This window comes from Chiloscyllium plagiosum, unplaced genomic scaffold (genome assembly GCF_037043375.1).
Source record: "Chiloscyllium plagiosum isolate Xiang-an unplaced genomic scaffold, Cpla_swu_hap1 HiC_scaffold_17, whole genome shotgun sequence".
In the NCBI taxonomy this organism is placed as follows: Eukaryota; Metazoa; Chordata; class Chondrichthyes; order Orectolobiformes; family Hemiscylliidae; genus Chiloscyllium; species Chiloscyllium plagiosum.
Window position 1 is genome coordinate 49,002,157 of NW_028270155.1, and position 19,409 is coordinate 49,021,565.

General features: G+C 39.5%; 1 protein-coding gene across 5 annotated transcripts in view; it reads left to right on the forward strand.

The window, feature by feature from the left end:
* chd9 (chromodomain helicase DNA binding protein 9) overlaps window positions 1–19,409 on the forward strand; it is a 242,429-nt gene that overhangs the window by 74,993 nt on the left and 148,027 nt on the right. Inside the window, exon 1 of one of the 5 annotated variants that reach the window (XM_087995900.1) lies at window positions 17,332–17,405. The exons of the other annotated variants lie outside the window; for them this stretch is intronic. The gene's annotated coding sequence lies outside the window, so the exon portion shown is untranslated. Of the gene's footprint in view, window positions 1–17,331; window positions 17,406–19,409 lie in introns of those variants that run through there. 5 annotated transcript variants of the gene reach the window in all.

A 19,409-nucleotide genomic window follows, 5' to 3' on the forward strand; every position in this document is an offset into this window, starting at 1 on the left:
CTTTTTCACACAGAGGGTGGTAAATGTATGGAATGAGCTGCCAGAGGAAGTGGCTTATGCCCGAAACGTCAATTCTCCTGTTCCTTGGATGCTGCCTGACCTGTTGCGCTTTTCCAGCAACACATTTTCAGTAGAGGAAGTGGTGGAGGCTGGTACAATTGCAACATTTAAGAGGCATTTGGATGGGTATATGAATAGGAAGGGTTTGGAGGGATATGAGCCGGGTGCTGGCAGGTGGGACTAGATTGGGTTGGGATATCTGGTCGGCTTGGCCGGGTTGGACCGAAGGGTCTGTTTCTATACTGTACATCTCTATGACTCTATAAGTGAGTAGAATGATGGTACTTCTAATGTTACAGATATTTTTAATCAACCTGTTCAGCCATGTTACAACATATCTCTGAAGCAGTTCATACTTAAATGTAGTCCTTTTGGCCAGAGGGGTGGGCCACTGTACCACAAGAGCCCCCTGCTGACTTTGACTGCAGGTATAGTTTCTCTCATGCAGATCTGAGCAATAAGTGTAATGGATGACACTTATTTATAAATGGGGTCAATGATAGTTTATGTACTTTTTAACAAGTAATCATCTATGGGGTGGCTATGAGAAGAACAAGAAGGGATTACGTTATTTTGCTTTGGCCTTCAAGTTCCTGTGATATCCTCCAAAGATTAGGCATACTTAGGAAATCAGAGGAGGCATAATGGAGGCTTTTACAGTGTTAAGGGGATAGAATACAATCTAATTGGATTGGCTGGCTACGGTGTTATTTTAAGAGAACTTGGTGAGTTTTTTTTAAAAAGTTCATTTATTGATAGGCTAACTAGCAACTTACACTGTAATTATAAAGTATTATGGGCTCCACGGTATCTTAGAACTTGTTTGATTGTGTTAGTTGTTTGATTTGTCTGGGCTTGATTGTTATTAATGACAAAGGGCCATCTGAATGCGTTTCATGGTGCTTCCCTTTTTTGTAAGTCCATGTCTCCCAATCATGTTTGTAATTAAGTGAAAAGTAAACATATAAATGTTTTATTGAAGGATAAGTAAATTTATGGTAAAAGATTTTGGCCTAATTCAAAATGCAGTTGGACACAAAGTTGAGAGAATTTGTATTATGAAGGGTTGCCAATTATTCTTGAATGTCTCTTCATATGTCTTTTGTATTCTGTATAATGTTTGTACAATTCTTTGAACATAGTGAAAAAGTATTTTTTTACATTGGGTTAATGCACAGGGTCTCATTGTTAAAACTATCATGTGTGGGTTTAATTGCAGGGCAACCTCTAACAAGCTGATGCAGGTTTTGAGATTTTTGCCCAGAATTGTCTCTGCCTGTCCAGTTCACCACTTAATGAAATGCATCAATGCAAATAGTGGTGATTTTGACAGCCCACTACAGAGAAACCAATTCCTGAATTGCCAATGTTCTGTATGGATAGCAACAGTTTAATGTGTGCCTGAATCTACAGATACTGCTCGTCTGTTTAAAAAGATGCAGCTATGGTAGGATATCCAAAACTTAGAAGAGAGATTCCCGCCTCTATGGCCTTTGCAGACTATTATCAAATCAAAGTGCTTTTTTAAGAAACAGGCTTCTCAGCATCAATGAGACTTTGAAATTATGCTACATTCATTTTTTACATTCACTTGTGGGATGTTTTGATTTTGGCTAGAAGTCATTACCTATCTTAGTTTCCCATGACAAGATGGTCATAAGCTGCCGCCTTGAACTGCTGCAGTCCATGTGTTGTGCTGTGTATCGGATATTCTTTTAATCTTATTCTCACAATACAGGGTCACATCCTTCACTAATTGCTTATTTTAAACTTTTGCCTTGTGTTAGTGATGGTCTCATTGTTAATGAAGTGAGAAGTAGTATTCTCTCAATTTTTTTTCAAACCAGGATCACGTGGGTGATAAAAATGCAATCTGTAGTGTTGGGTTACCTGATGAACTGTTGAAGCTGGTATTATCTCTATTTAGGAGCAGTGTATTCATTTAAGAATATGGCCACATTACTAACATCTGTGTATACCTAATAAGATAGAAGCCAAATATTAGAATCCGTTTCAAAGAAAATATGACAACCAGGACTAGGTTTTACTACCTCAATTTATGTAACAGGTAAACAATTAGTTGCAGACTATCACTTGATGAATTCTGGACCTGCTTTTTGTGTATATATTAGCAGATGGTGGAGGTGACCAGCATATTCTAGTTTCCTTTTACTACAGTGCTGATGTTGTGATGGACCAACCTGCCTGTAGCAATTAATCGGAAAGGAAAGATGTCTCATTTTGTTGAATTAGTATGTAAGGTCATATTTGTTCCTGCTGACTTGGGAAATTGCCCAGATCTACACTGGAAGTATTTTCTAGGGATAGTAAGGTGGACAGTCGTTTACTGTCCCTCCAGTACAGCAGTTACTTTTGGCTACTTGTGTGGGATTGGTCTAAAATATGGTTTTGCAAATATTTCTATGAGATGGTGTCTAGAGCATCCATCTTATGGCACAAATTCAAAATTAATTGACTCAGCCAATTTAGGATTTTAAAGCTGAAATATTCACTGTTTCAGACAGCTCCTTCGTCTGACAGCATTGCCATCTAGCACCAATGTCTGCTTGAGTTGGTAAATAAAAATGAGCCTGACCCAGTTCAGAAAGTGTGTGTTTTTTGACTTTTGACTATGTGATACATAAAGTGAATTGCCTGCAGACATTTGATTTTGTGGCAGAATTATTTCTTTGGCTCAACCTGAAGAATGAACTGTAATGAAAACAAATGCTGATTTTAAAATAACTATATATCTGTGCCTGGTGCTGGTGCAAAATTATCCAGTTGTATCTTGTATCATGTCATTGTTAGCAAAACCAGTATGCTGGGTGTAGTGGGGGGAAGACTTTTTACAAAATCCTTAGATTTTTTTAAGGAGAAAGTGAGGTCTGCAGATGCTGGAGATCAGAGCTGAAAATGTGTTGCTGGAAAAGTGCAGCAGGTCTGGCAGCATCCAGGGAACAGGAGAATCGACGTTTCGGGCATAAGCCCTTCTTCAGGCTTAGATTTTTTTAACCCAGTATGAAATTGCCAAAATATGAGCAATAGGGCACATTGAAGCAAACTTAAGTGTGGAACCAAATTAAAACCCTTAAATTGATTGGCAAAGAATAATCCTCACTCAGGTCAGTTTAATCATGTATCCTAATTGCCCTTAATGAGGAAGGCAGGATACATCCTCTCAGACCCATCTTTGTTTGTGCTACCTGCTTGTTGATATTTTAGAAAAACTAATTTGATTTTTGAGGTATGGATATGTTGGATGTAATGCAGTTGCTCTGCCTGCATTGTTGCATTCTAACGACCAATATAATTTTAATATTGTTTATGATCATGTTTTAAACAGCATTTTTTAAAACCGATATTTGTTCTGGGTAGTGTGAGATGTGTGTGTTGACTTTAGAATGATGCTTGTTGGCATGTTGCCAAGATTGAAATAAAAGTAGCGCCCTATCTTGTCTGCTCCAGTATATTCTAGAAGCATCTGTTCCACATTCATGAAGCAGACATCTGGTTGCAGCTTTCTTGCAATTCATTTACTGCATATCAAACCTGTTATATTATTCCACATAGAAAAATGCTCATCTTATTTTGAGAGGTTAACGTTATATCTGTTGGCCACAAACATGTTTGTCTTGCTGAAAACAAACTTTCACAGTGATTTTTGAGAATTAGTTTCATAAATCTACTGTCCAGTTAAACGCTGAAAGTTATTTTTTCAGAATGTGCATTAATACCTTTCTTTAGATCAGTGTGAATTGATTTTTTCAGGAAAAACATTGGTAATATTTGTATGAAAGAAAAGTCTTATGCAGCACTTTTTTGAGCTGTTCTCCTATTTTCCATACCTCTGCACAGAAATATGGTTTCATTGACAGCACGTCTTCCTTCTTGTAAATGACTTAGTCCTCTGTGTATGGTTCTTAAAATGTTGTAATGCTAATAGACTCAGTTACGTTTTTCATGCTACAGTCATACCTGTGATACAGTTTTGAAGCTGGAATGTATTTTTCGCAGAGAGATTTAGATTAGATTAGATTAGATTACAGTGTGGAAACAGGCCCTTCGGCCCAACAAGTCCACACCGACCCGCCGAAGCGAAACCCACCCATACCCCTACATTTACCCCTTACCTAACACTACAGGCAATTTAGTATGGCCAATTCACCTGACCCTGCACATCTTTGGATGGTGGAAGGAAACCGGAGCACCCGGAGGAAACCCACGCAGACACGGGGAGAACATGCAAACTCCACACAGTCAGTCGCCTGAGGCGGGAATTGAACCCGGGTCTCTAGCGCTGTGAGGCAGCAGTGCTAACCACTGTGCCACCCAAAATCTGTGTTGTATTTACTTTCAGCCCTGCACCACTCCATTCAGACAAAGTTAAATTCTACTCGTGAGGAAATAATCAACAACACTGTTGTCTTGTAATTAGTGTTAAAAAGACAGTTGTTGACTTGGATTTTTTTTAGATTTAAAATTAAGTCAAAAAACATGATTTTGCACTAGTTATTCTGTTCAAAGCTCAGATGTTTGAAACAACCTGTGAGGTGATATGTCTCTGAAATTCTAGCAATCCTTACATAGACATGTTGGAGAATAAACAGTTTATGAGCCATCCTCCAGCATTTTCTACATTCAGTGAGATCATAACTGATCTGCAATATTACTGTACCCACCTTTAGCCAAAGTGCCTTAATGCCTTTGGTTAACAAGAATCTGTCAATGACCGATTTTAAACATAACTAGCTAAAAAGCAGCTGCCATATGCAGAAGATTTTTTCCAAACTTCTTCTCTTTGAATGTAGAAATCGTTACCTATTCTCTCTCCCCCCCCCCCCCCCCCCCCCCCCCTCCTCCAAGGGTCCAATTCTTCTAATTTTTAGGGTATATTACCTAGTCTTGGATTTCCCTAACAAATGGAAATAGTTTCTGTTCCTCTAACTTTTGCCTTCCTTTAAACATCGATATAACTGCATTCTAATAATTCTTTGTCCATCTAGATTCTAGGAAATAGAAACCTAATTTGAATAATCTTGCCTCGAAGCTTAACCCCAAGAGTCAGATATCATAATGATCCTGATGTAACCTGATGTGAGATGTCAGAACTGCTAGTCACTCTCCAGGTTGTAATTTTCATTCAATTTTACTAATATGGCTCAAATTGATGTGTTGTAGGCTAAGTGGTGTATAAAGGTGAACGTAATATCCAATAATGTCATGGAGCTGACAAGAATGAAGCTATACCTCTGAAACGTACTCAGCAGGGCATGTGAAATTTATAATAACTTGCATATGCCATTGATATCAAGTACTGTGGGACTAAAACATTTGACACTTTGAAAGAGAAAACTGCTGAAGTCTGGTCTACCTTTTCCAACTGTAGTTAGAACTGAATCTATAGAATCCCTATAGTTTTGGAAGTAGGCCATTCAATCCATCAAGACCACCCTGTCCTTCTGACGAGCATCTTACCCCACCCACTCCATATCAGTAACCCTGCATTTCCCATGACTAATCTACCTAGGCTACACACCTCTGCACACTACGTGCAATTTTAGCATGGCCAATTCATCTAACCTGCACATCTGTGGACTTTGGGAGGAAACTGGAGCACCCAGAGGAAACCCAGGCAGACATGGAGAGAATGTGCAAATTCCACACTGACAGTCGCCCAAGGCTGGAATCGAACCATTTAGTCACTGTGCTATCCACTTGATATGTTACCTGAAGTAACAGTTTTACCTGTGAATTACCCATCTTCTTTATTTCTGATTTTAATTGTGGTTTAGCTTAAACAACTAAGGCTGTCAGCTTGAGCTCCCTAAGGAAAGTCTTATACACTTCCTCATAGCTGATTGTCGAGCGACAATATTGTTCCTTGGGTATCCACCCAAGCTACTTCCATTATGCTCCAGAGCAGTCTTTTCCTCTGTTTATTCCCTGGTTAAGTAGCCCATTTATTTTCTTCACTCTCAATTACCGACTAACAAGTTTCTGATTCAGCCCTGTAGTTGAGACCATTGACTTGAGGCATTGCACATTTGCCTGTTTTAGTCATTATATGCACTGTTCTTTCAATGTTACACTACCCATGATAAGCCTGTTACCAACACTCCAGTTTAATTTTGCTTTAACTTATTTCTCAGTAAACTACAAAAATTTTAAATTCTGGAAGCTTACAAGTTATCTTTTATTGTGAGAGAGAGAGAGAGCTCTTGGGGACAGTTTTATTTCAATGTCATGAATCCTGCAATGTTTGAACAATCTGCGTTAAATAAGATGTTTGATTTGTATTTGGAAATGGTTGAACACAAGTGAAATCCTGACAAAGAACTTTGTGCCTTCACAAGCTGTTTCATTACTTGAGAGTTGATAAACATTAGTGAACTGAGATTTGAGCCTGTGTTTTTGGTTCATTTCTTTGACTGAGTAGCAATATCTGATCTGTGCAAGGAGAAACTGGCAAGGGCATGCAAGTCCTGGGCTGCCTCCACCACCAAATTCTAACCACCCAACGCGTAGAGGAAGAATACCTCATCTTCCGCCTTGAGACCCTCCAACCACATGGGATCAATGTCGATTTAACCAGTTTCCTCATCACCCCTCAGACCCAACCCCCCCCCAATCCCAGATCCAACCCTCCAACTCGAGACCGCCTTCTTGAACTGTCCTACCTGCCTATCTTCTTTCCCACCTATCCGCTCCACCCTCCACTCCGACCTATCGCCATCACCCCCACCTTCATCTACCAATTGCGTTCTTAGCTATCTCTCAGCCCCCTTGCGGCTCGCTCCACATTCCCTGATGAAGAGTTTCTGCTTGAAATATTGACACTCCTCCTCGGATGCTGCTTGACAGGCTGTGCTTTTCCAGCACCACACTTTTTGACTCTGATCTGCAGCATCTGCGGTCCTCACTTTCTCCTTAGTATGCTATACAGAAATGAAGGTTTACTAAATGAGGCCACAGTTGCTCTCTTCAGTGTTAGTGTCAGAAAGGTGTATGAAAGCAGTCAATAATCTGCTATGACTTGAGCGATATTGCTGAAGTTGCTTTTGTTACAGTCAAATTTCTGTTTTTATGCTAGGAATAAAGATTCTGTAGTATTTTGCAGCAAATCTGCAGCCAGGAGTAGACCTCCTTATGTCACTTCTCCTTATCAAAGCCTCTGATGTTCGTCTGGAACTTTGTCTTCAGTTGACATTTAGATACAGAAAGAGCTTTTACATTGTTACTTGCCCATTTCTTTTAGATCGGTAATTTGCTGTCTGGTGTGCATAGTACATGCTAATTATGTAAAATAGAATGGAAGCAATATTTTGCTAATTAGGTCATTGTTGCATTATGGAGCTTGTACTGGAGAGAGTTTAAATTTCTGACTTGCAGGTTGTCTTTTAACAGTTAGATAACTTTGTCTGTTTTCTACATTATACTGTTTACTCTTGTCACTGTCAGGCTGAATCTACTGTCTGAGGTGATGTATGTAGTAGATGCCAAATGAATGGCATTTATTGCTTTAATTTTGACCAGAATAGTGTATTTTGTGATGATCTTCCATATAGATTTAATATCTCAATAGTGGGAGTTGCTGGTTAGCCTATAATTAAAATATTATGAGTTCCACAGTGTCTAAGAACTTGTTTGATTTGGCTAGGTTTGATGGTTGGTAACAGCAATGTGCTATCTGAATGGGTTTTATGGTGCTTCCCACTCTTTTGTAAGTCCATATATTTCAATCTTGTTTACAATGAGGTGAAAAGTAAACATATAAAAGTATTATTGAAAGACAGGTAAATTTATAGTAGAAAATTTTGGCATTATTCAAAATGCAATTGGACATGAAGTTGGTAGAATTAACATTATGAAGGGTTTCTAATTTATCCACGAATTACTATTCTCAAGTATTTTTGTATTCTGTTTAATGTTTGCATAATCCTTTGTAAAAAAAACTTTTCATTATGTTAATTGGGTTAATGCATAGGGTCTATGATTAAAACGGTCATGTGTGAGTTTAATTGAGTGAAATCTGACAGACTGGAGCAAGTTGAGATTTTTTTGCCTATTATCTCTGTAGACAGGCAGGAGCCTGGAAAAACACAGCAAGCCAGGCAGCATCAGGAGGTGGAGAAGTCGACGTTTCAGGTGTAACCCTTCTTCAGGACTGGGGGTGGGCGTAGGGGGAGCTGTAGATGAAGGGGTGGTGGGGCAGGGTAGTGAAGTGGGGATAGGTGAAGATAGGTAGAGTGTACGACCAGGTTGGTCAGTGGGAGGAATGAATCCAGTTGGTGGCAGGGAGGGGCTGGGAAGGGAGTCGGGGGATGGGAAGGGAAGTTATTTGAAATTGGAGGACTCAGTGTTGAGTCCTGTGGGCTGTAGGCTGCCCCAGCAGAAGATTAAGTCTTGTTCCTCCAATTTGCAGTTTGGTTCGTTGTGGCAATGGAGGCAGCCAAGGATGGTCATGCCTGAAGGGGAGTGGGAAGGAGAATTAAAATGGGCAGTGATTGGGAGGTCACATCGATCCCTGCAGGCCCAGCTGAGATGTTCAGCGAACTGTTCCCAACTTTTGATTCCAGCATCTGCAGTTTTTTTGTCTCTAACCAGAATTGTCTCTGTCAATCCAATTCACCAACTCATAAAATGCATCAGTGCAAATAGTGATAATGCTGGTCTTTTGATGAACAAGTTTGGACATATTATGCTGTGAACTTGAGCAATAAGTACCAGTTTTCAATTCAGCACTTAGAAATTGGTACTAGCATTTCTTCCACTGATGTTTCAGAAGCATCCCTTTAAATTAGTGTTGAATTCATTACTCTACAATGTGTGGTATATTATGGAGATGATATAATTTGATCTCTTTAAATCTGTAATTGTTTGTAAAGATTTCTTTGGTTCCAGTGTTCGCTGAATTCTAAGGGAACTTGTTTCCAGTTATTAATTTTAATCTTTGCTGGAAATTCACAAAACAGCAACCAAAATTTAATAGGAAACTCGGATTGAAACTTGACATTGTTAGAATGATGGGTTGAACTGCTTCTGGTATGTTAAATAAGGTCCATTTGAAGGTTTTGATACCAGTAGCTAAACTGACAATTGACCAATGCTCCAACAGTTTCAAAATGTCTTTTTCAGCTTTGGTGATGCAAGATGTCTTGCTATAGAGCAGTATGACTCCGTGTCCTTGTCTTAAGGAAACCCCTGTAAGATCATCACTTGTAGAGATTACAATTTTTAAAAAGTCATCTGAATGTGTTCTGTCTTTTTTCTTGTGCACTGCCCATTTATTTACAAACTAAATTTCCATTTCATATTTACTGTTGGAAATAAATCATTTCATAGTGTAATGGCATGAAATTAGTCCATAGAGTTTATTTATCTGCCATTAACAGAATGGGAAATCATTCTGGGTTTCTTTTGGTGTTGGTGAAAGGGGTGGCTGTAAAGCCAATGCCATTGTATTTCTTCCGAATAGCTTGGGTCCTCCGGCTCCCTCTGTATCAACAATAGTTTTGTAGCTTTGCACTTGCCACAACTATCTTCATAGACGTAGAAACCTTTTCTTGAAGGAAAATACTTCATCCAATATGCCAAAATTTATGTTTTCAGTTGCACAAGGTTTGTATACCTATTATAGTAAGACTTCATTCAAAGTTGTCATTTTTAATGTTGTTCTGCTTTAACATTAAGTTAATGGACTCTGTTGTCACTGACCTCCATTGAGTGCTTGAAATCAATTTGAATGTCATTTCCTGAGTGACCTGTTTGGCTGCTTCCCTACATTTGACTTGTGGCCTTTCTATTTCTCTGACCTCTGAGGAGTGGTCTCTCCCCATTCCTGACCTTCCAGTTGTGGCTCTTGCCCCCTCCTAACTCACCCATATGCAGGATCCCTCTCCTAGGTTTGTATTTCCACTCAATCCAAATTCAATCAAAAACTGGACTTATGATGTCATTGAAGAGTGAGTTGTGATTTTATAGTGCTGGGGCTTGTATAATTTAGGTTTTTGTTAAAAATGATTTTTTTTAAAGCTGCTCCTGTCTCACTGCTGTGCTTCCAAATTGTCATTCATGGTGAGTGTTCAGGAAAGAGAAGTGGCGAATAGGAGCATTGAAAAAGAATGCATTGTAAAAGCCCCAGCTCTTTCGAACCATTGGTTCCTGAACTTCAGTGTCATTGTTGCAAATGACTAAGACGGGCTAAGTCTGGCAATGTCACAGGGATGGAAATAGGCAGTCTGAGTAATGAATGAAACTGGAAATTGACCTCTGGGTCACACTTGACACTAAGGTTATGAGCAAATTGGCTTCATCTCAGACTTGTAAAGGGATAGAGTTGGTAGCTCAAGAATGAGATTTGGAGTGGGGATTGAAAATAATAAATTCAGTCTTTCCAGTGTTTAATTGGACAACATCCCCTGTTGTTCAGTTATCAGTGTGTTTATCTGCCATACATCTGGTGCAATGAAACTGGGTGGTCTTATTAGATGTCATTGAGGGACACATGTAAATAAGAAATAGACATAAGACATATCCTTGCAGGACACCAGAAGTAACTGTACTGGAAACATATACACCCATTCTGCTGTACGTTTTGGTCGTTCCCAATCCTTTTCTCCTTTGTCTATTTCCTACTCAATATTCATCATTTTTGCCCACTGTCCTCAGGGGCGCTTGCATTTTTCTGTGTACGTTTATAGTTTTAAGTGGAGGAAGAAGTTGTATTTCTCTATGTCGAGATGGACAGTATCGCACTTGTAGACAGACACAAATTGCCCCACTTTAATGAGGTGGATTGACCAGGAGGGGGATGGTAATTGCAATAGCATTGCTTGTCATTCAGGTGCGCTCTGCAGCATGAAGAGCTGTATTCTGGGAACGCAGCACATGGCCTGCCACTCTGGTTACTTATTCTGACCTAATGCATCTCCGAAGGTTTCATCGCATGACTTATCTCTGACCACCCATCTGGTCAAACAGCTTTCCCCTTCCACTGCACCCATCGCCAATATTTTTACAGCTAACAAAAGAAAATATTTATTTAAGATGAAAAATTAATAATTTTTAATTTTCCAAAACCTTCGCTCCCAATTTGCAAGTGATGAAACCTAAATTACTGAAAACTTCATAACAATTCTGGGAGGTTGGAACCCAACTCAATACATTGTCATTGTTTAAAATGTTTGTCAAGCCTAGTTCTAAACTCTTCACTGACCGCATCTAAAAAGTGTGAAGCTGTGACAGATTTTAAAATAACTTGCAATTATATTTGGCATCTCATCATTTCAAATGCTGACCTTGTATAAGTAATTGCAAATTTCAAGAACAAAACTTTTGTAATGCAGTGTAATGGGGCAAATCCGACAGACTAATCACTGATAATGTTCAGTAAACGATGCCTGTGGATACTTTAAATTTCTGTTTGTTCATAGAAAACATTTGTAACACTAAAATTTTAAACAATAAATGGCAGAGTCTAACCAGTTGGATTGTGACATCCTCAGTATTGCTAGTTTTAATTTTACGCATCCTTATCTGAAACGGTTAATGGTGGCTGAAAAATCATTGCTGCTTCCAGGCACAATTGAGTGCTGTTGTAACCTGGATATGTTTGGCAGCCAGAAGTGAAATCTGATTCCTGGTCGGCAAGGCTATGTCGGGTAGGGAGTGGAACCATTATAGCCTGCCAATGAAATGACACGTTTTTTTTTAAAAAAAAGGCTTTCTAACAGTAGCTTTGAGTTTATTGGTCTGTTATATTTTTACTCTTCAGGTCAAAGTTAAAAGGAAGTGTTTACAGGAAAAGGAGGTGGGGAAGATGTGAAACGGGTATTTAGACGCTGAGCCAGTATGAGCAATCTTTTATGGTTGTGGGTGGTTTCTTTGGAATCTGAGAGAATTCCCTCTCTCCTCTAACCGCGTCCTCTCACCCAATGTTGATTCATTTGGTCTGTTAGAAATGCTGGGGTGTGACGTACACAAAGCATTTATATCTCCAACAGTGCACTTAAGTCCGAGAAAAATGCTTTCCATATAGGCAGCAACTACAATATGTGGAGATAAGAAATTTGCTACGTGGGAAAAATCACATTCAAAATGGGCAAACAGCACAAAATCACTAAAGTGGATATAATTAGTTTTTTTTAAAAAAGCATAGTACATTTTTTTCTTTGAGCTATTTTACTTTTTAAGAATAAGTGAAATCTCTTACAGACTTGCTGTTGATTTTTTTACTTTTTCAGCTGTGTTTTCCTACAGGAAAAAATATATTTTGATATCTGCTGCCAATCAAAATAGTCTGGTAAAAATTGTGTAGACAGGCAGGAGGCTGGAAGAACATAGTGAACCAGGCAGCATTAGAAGGGAGAGCCCTCGGCATTTCTGGTGTAAATCCTTCAGGATTTGGGGTTGGTGTAGGGGGAACTGCAGGTAAAGGGGTGGCAAGGGCAAAGTGGTGAAGTGGGGATAGGTAAAGACAAGTAGAGGGTATCACCTGGTTGATCAAAGGAAGGAATGAGTCCGGTTGGTGGCTGGAAGGAATGGAAGGGAGGGAGAGGGGCTGTGACGGGAATCAGGGTCTGGGAAGGGCGGTTATTTGAAATTGGAGAACTCAGTGTTGAGTCCTTTGGGCTGCAGGCTGAAGATGAGGTGTTGTTCCTCCAATTTGCAGTTTGGCTCGTTGTGGCAATGGAGGAAGCCAAGGATAGTCATGTCATTGTGGTCTTCTCTACATTGGGGTTCTGCAGGGATCAACTTGACCTCCCAGTCACTGTCCATTTTAATTCCCCTTCCCACTCTCTTTCCAACATGATTGTCCTTGGCCTCTTTCATTGCCACACTGAGCCAAACCGCATATTGGAGGAACAACACTTCAGCTTCCACCTAAGCAGCCTACAGCCCAGAGGACTCAACATTGAGTCCTCCAATTTCAAATAACCTCCCTTCCCAGCCCCTGCCCCTCCCTTCCACCCTGTCACCAGACCCATTCCTCCCATTGACCAACCAGGTCGTACCCTCTACCTGTCTTCAACATCTTCCCCCCCCCCCCCCACCCCCACCCCCTTTATCTGCTGCTCCCCTGCACCCACTCCCTGAAGAAGGTTTATACCCGAAATGTCGACTTGTCCACTGCCTTGCTGTTTCCTTGCAGCCTCCTGCCTGTCTACTTGGGATTCCAACATCTGTGGTCTTTTTGTCTCGAGTAAAGACTGTGCAATCAATGACAGTGGGATGTATTCCTAATGCTTCCATATTTGTCTGCTGTTTTGGCAGTAGCATCCAATTTAAAGTAGGCTAATGTCAGAGTTGAAATAAATGGACATAGGAATGTATTACAATTTCATCCATTAATATTGGCAGCAGTGAATTGATAGGCTAACATTTCTAAATGGTTTGTTGCAGTTTGAAGGAGAATTTAATGTTCTTTTATTTGGTATGTGAAGTCTGCTAATATTAACATGTTGCTGGGTCACTGGCCTGAACTTGTGAAAGACGGAAAGATGGTAAAACATAGAAAAACGTAGAAAGCAGAAACAGGAGTAGACCATTTGGGCCTTTGAATCTCCTCTGCAATTGTTTTATCATCGTGCCTGATTATCCAACTCAGCAGTCAGTTCATGCTTTTCCCCCATTTATCCTTTGATCCCTTTAGTCCAGCTTCTTCTTGAAATCCTACAATATTTTGGCCTCAACCGCTATCTACTTGTAAACATTTCTCCTCATCTCGATCCTAAATGGTTCATCTTGTATCCTAAGACTGTGACCTTTGATTCTGAATTACTCCATAATTGGGAACATCCTTCTTGCATCTACCCTTTTCTGGTCCTGTTAGAATTGTAAGGTTTCTGTGAGATCCCATCTCATTCTTCTATAGCGAATATAACCCTAACCAATTCAATCTCTCCTCATACACCAACCCTGCCATTTCCAGGAGTCAGTCTGGTAAACGTTTGCTGCACCCTCTCTATTGCAAGGACATCCTTCCTCAACTTTTAACTATTGCTTAAAGGAAAAATATTTTTCTATTTGATTCTGGCAAATGGTTTGGTTGTGAACCAGTAAATGCAGAAATCAAGTGAGCTTATGGACCCCTGCAATTCCTTTGTAACCATCTCATGCAGAAATGGGAATATCAGTTTGAAACTCTATTTTCTACTGAACTGTCACATATTCCAAAAATATAATTGTTGGAATCTGGTTGTAACTCCATGTTGTAATGTTTTTTTGATTCTGTGCTGTCTCTTGGCAATCTTGGACTTTACATTTTGTGTAGAATTCTCTGATATGCTGCAGTGACAGGAAGTATACTGTAGAGGACTGTGCTCACTATTTACATACTTCACAAACAAGAGGAGTGCCCATAAGCTGTTTGTTCGTTTCTGATCGATGCAACACAAATGTCAAACATGTGCTCAGATCATTTCATATTGTATCCTTTTAACAATTTTGTAATCTAATTAGAGAACCTAACCCATTGAAAGTTTTAATACAAATCTGTAGTAATTGTGTGAAAACAATTACGCCTTACTCGCATGCCCACTTGTCTATGCTCAGCATATTGCAGTGCTTCAGCGAATCATCGCGCAAACTGGAGGGGCAACATCTCGTCTTCAAACTAGGCGGTTTACAACCTTCTGGGTCAATATTGAGTTCAACACCTTCAAATTGTAGACACATTCTTTCCCTTTTAGCATTATTTGTTACATTTCCTGTCACCCTCTCTTCCCTTTCCCCACCCCAGTGTGACTGTCTGTTCTTTCCAGTCTGGCGGTTAGATACACTATTATTCTGCCATTCTTATATTTCGATTACCGAATTTAAAGTATCAACATCCTTTCTTCCCCAGCGCTCCAAATCACCCCTACTATTGCATAAATGCAACTCCCTCCACATTTCACTTTCGCTCTGATGAAGAGTCATCTGGACTCAAAATTTTAACTTGCTTTCTCTCCATTGGTGCTGCCTAACCCACTGTGATCGCCAGCATTTTTTGTTTTCAGTTCAGATTCCAGCATCTGCAGTAATTTGCTCCTTTAGCAATTGCGTATTGCTTCCATTCTGCAATAGAAGTGGTCGAAAGAGCTTAATGTATAATAGAGTCATGGAGACATACAGCACGGAAACAGACCCTTGGGTCCAACTAGTGCATGCAGACATGATCTGTTTGAAGGACTGATAAATTTGGATTAAACAAAAAAAAATCAGCTGGTGTTAACTTGTGCACTAATGGCAATACTGCATTTGGCCTCTGAGTTAAGGTAGCAAAATTCAGTAAGGCTTCTGCTTATTATTCATTTTGGAGCTATGCATATCTTGGCAGTAATTCAGGGTCGCAGTGATACTCTTTGAAGTAGTAGTATGCAGGCCTTCACTGTTGAGGTTTGGCCCTGATAGACTATTTGAGCTAGATTTTAGGGTACAAGGAATGCTCCAGCATAGGGCAGACACTCTTGGATTTAATGAATAAGGACAGAAATTAAGTAAAGGGGTAAAAAAGACAAATTTGGCAGTAGGTTGCAAGAGATTATGAACTCAGTGAAAGTATTCATTCATCTTAAAGACAGCTTTATAATTTACGTAAGGCACCAAATTATCATTATGCCTTTCTTCAAAAAGTTGATCTGCTCCAATTTTATACTTTTGAAAATACTCCCATGATCATGTAGAACATTTCCTTATCAGTTCCAGTTTCTGATTCTCTGCCTCCACTTTTACAACCAAGTGCTTTGATGTGGGCAAGTTCACTACTCTGCACTCGCTGGGCCAACATGAGCACTACTTTGAGAAATCTCTCATGGTGTTGATCAGTTCCTATCTATTTTCTGTAATGTTAAATAATGAGATGGCAATGCTTTTTGTTTCTGTTCACGAACTGTGTAATTGACTCTTGCATTGTCACTTTCAAAATCACTTAAATCTCTCCATCTTTCCTTCAACAAACACATAATTGCAGGATGTACTTTTTCATTTTGCTTTCAATGTTTTTCAGCTTCCACCTCGCATTCCAATTTTCACTAATTTTCTGGAAGGATCTCCATACTTGCTACCTGGAGGCCTACTCTTTTTTATTTTTCCCCTGCTGATTGGCACAGGGAAAAGAAACCAATTTTTGATGGTGGGAGATTGGAATTCTATAGCTGGTGAGGGCAGAGTTAAAAATGAAATTGGCACCTGTGCACTGGGTGTCCAGAACAGAGCTGAGATGCTGATTGAGTCCTGATACATGATGTGGATCATCACTACTCTCCATAGTATGAAGAAGCATTTGAATTTCAGTGGAATTCAGCCATCACCTTGATTGAATTGTCTGCAGTATTTAGCCCATTAATCCCTATTTCACTAAAGGTTTTGGCTAATGTTTCCTTGCCTGCCAGGTCGTGCTATCTCTTCTTGGACATAAGAATTATGACTCTGTTTTTAGAAGCATTCTGATTCTTTCTTCCTTTTTTGTTTTTAAGAGAAGTGTTTTTATTTTATCTTGTTTTTTTAAGTGGTGAGTTCACAGTATTAAATTATGTCAGATGTCCTTTTGAGCAGAGGTATGTTTAAGCTGGAATGCAAGAACTATTCCATAGAGATCCAATGTTGGAGCTGTGACTACCAACCTGAAAAAAATGTGAATTTGCCAAATAATTGTTATGAAAGTTAGTTCCTGTGGCACTGCTATAATTTTGCACTTTATTAAAGTTATTTTTGAGTATGCTTTTTCTGCTGCTTTTGTGTACTCCTTTCCATGCTCATTGTCTACAGCACAAAAAGAGGGCAGTTTCTACTCCTGAATCATCCTGCACATGAAAATCCAGTAACTATATTTTCTCTACAGGTTGGCTGCTGGCCTGGCAGTTGTCCAATCAGACCCATTCTTCAGTTTCTTCTGCTTTCCATTTTTGCTGTCCTAACCTTTTACAGCAGTTTCCTCCTGTCTGCACTTCTTTCCTGCTCCCGATCCCACCCCTCAGGCTCTTCGAGCCTATTCTGCTATTAATGGCAGATTTGGACCTAACCTCACCTCCATATTCCTGCATATCCGTGATGATGATAATTCATCCCCTTGGTAATCAAGAATCTATTTCTGCCTTTAATTATTTAAAGAATCTACATCCACTGCATTTTTTGGAATTCGCTTCCTCAGACTCTCAATCTTCAGAATTATTTTTTTCTTAAACTCCTGTTTTAAATAGGCAACCTGTTAAACTATGATCCCTTTTTCTAGATTCATCGACAGGAGGAAACATCCTTTCCACGTCCACCTCGTCAAGTTCCCTCAAACTCTTGTATGTTTCAATTATGTCACCTCTGACTCTTCAAAGCTCCAGAGGATACAGATCTAGACTATCCTGAAGGTAATCTGCTCATTCCAGGTATTAGTCTAGTAAATCTTTTCTGAACTACTTCCAATGCTTTGACATCCCTCCATAAGTACAGTAACAAGTACAATACACAGTACTCCAGATACAGTCTCACCAAAGTCCTATACAATTGACCTGGAGACTGGACCTGGACCTGGTCCTGAAGAAGGGCCTGTGCCCGAAACGTCGAATCTCCTGTTCCCTGGATGCTGCCTGACCTGCTGTGCTGTTCCAGCAATAAAGTTTCAACTGGAGAGTTGTCAACTTGCAGATCTATCAATTTATTCAGTGCCACTTCCCTGGTCATTGTAAATTTCTTACGTTCTTCCCACCCTTTCAGTTCCTGATTTACAGTAATTTCCAGGATGTTACTTGTATCCTTTCTATTGAAGACCAAGTTATCTGTTCAGTTCATCTTCTACTGCCTTGCCAGACTCTCTCTCTCTGGAGGTCCAATAATTTTTTTTATAAATATCTGAAGGGCGCTTCCTTTTTTGATAACTTTCTATCATACTCTAATTTTTTCTCCTTGCTCTGATCTGCTACCTAACTTTGCACACTGATATGAAAAGGGTTACTAGACCTGAAACAATAACCTGCTTTCCCTTCACAGATGCTGCCAGAACTGTGTTTTTCTAGAAATTTCTTTTTGTTTCTGATTTTCAGCATCTACAGTTCTGTGTTTTGCTTTCTTTGAGTTTGACACCATCTTTGATTATTTTTAGTGAACTATGGATGGCATTATGTTCCTTAGAATTTTTTCTATTTGTTAGAATTTATCTATTCTGCACTTTCTGGAATATCCTCTTAAATATTTGCCATTGCATCTTTATTGGCCTATCCTGTTTTCCCACTGGTTAAGATTCCCGGTTGTTGATGCTGAGTGCTTTATTTAATACTGAATTTTTTTGATCATTGGGACATTGTGCTGTAGTGGGATACATTGAATATCTTGGCTTTTGCAACTGCTCTGCCATTCACCTGAGATTCTTGAACTTCTAACTTAGACTCTGAATCCCATATGATAATGTTCCCTTTTGGATTCCTGGATGTAATTCATCAGCATAATAGTTGACTTCTGTTAACTCGACAACTGCTATATTGACTTTTCTATAGAAATCTACTTTCTCTTGGATTGAAGGTGACTTATCTGCTTGTTTCTGAATTTTTCAGTGGATTACATTATTGTTTATACTTTCTTTTGGATAGCCTCTGTTTAACTACCTGGCCTGTTCCCTTCACTTGCTCCTTCTCTGTTGTTATCTTTTCTATATGACAAAGGTTTTGGAAAGTTGACAATGAAAGCAATACAATTAGAGTTCAGGTGTTTCGCACAGGAAGAGAAAGATCACAGTGATTAATTGAACATGACTTGAATGTCATCCCCTGGCCACAGACTCATGTATGTTGATTTTGAAAGCAGGTGTCTGCGTTTCTTCACGCATAGCCATGAAGATAACTTTCAAAATACAGAGAAAAATAATTGCCTTAAAAAGCTTTTCTCTGCTCAAACTGGGACACCATGTATGAAAGTAGTGAGAATGAATGTGTCTGCAGTGCTCAAAATGCAGATGATATTCATGCTGTTTTGGGGATTTGTTCTGGACCACCTCCTTTGGGTAGAAACAGCCTCCATGTTTCTATCTCAAATAGTTCATCTTGTTAGCTCTCCATTTGTGGTTCTAAATGCTATGATCCTGTATCAACATTAGTGAATTAGCTTTATCTCATGTGAGAGAAAGGTGTGACAGAAGCAGTGACTGAATCACTGCAGGTAAATTTAGAAAGAATTGGACAGAAGGATTCCAGATGGTATGTTTAATTCAGTGCTGAGGAGAGTAAGTTGATGACTCTATTGAGAAAACTTGATTGTGATTTTGCTCACCCACCCACTCCATCTCTAATTATGATAGTAAACTCACTTCAACTGCAAAGATCCAGCATCCTTTCTCAGTTGTTGCATCAAAGCTGTGTTTGCAAACAGGTGCTAAAGTGGAC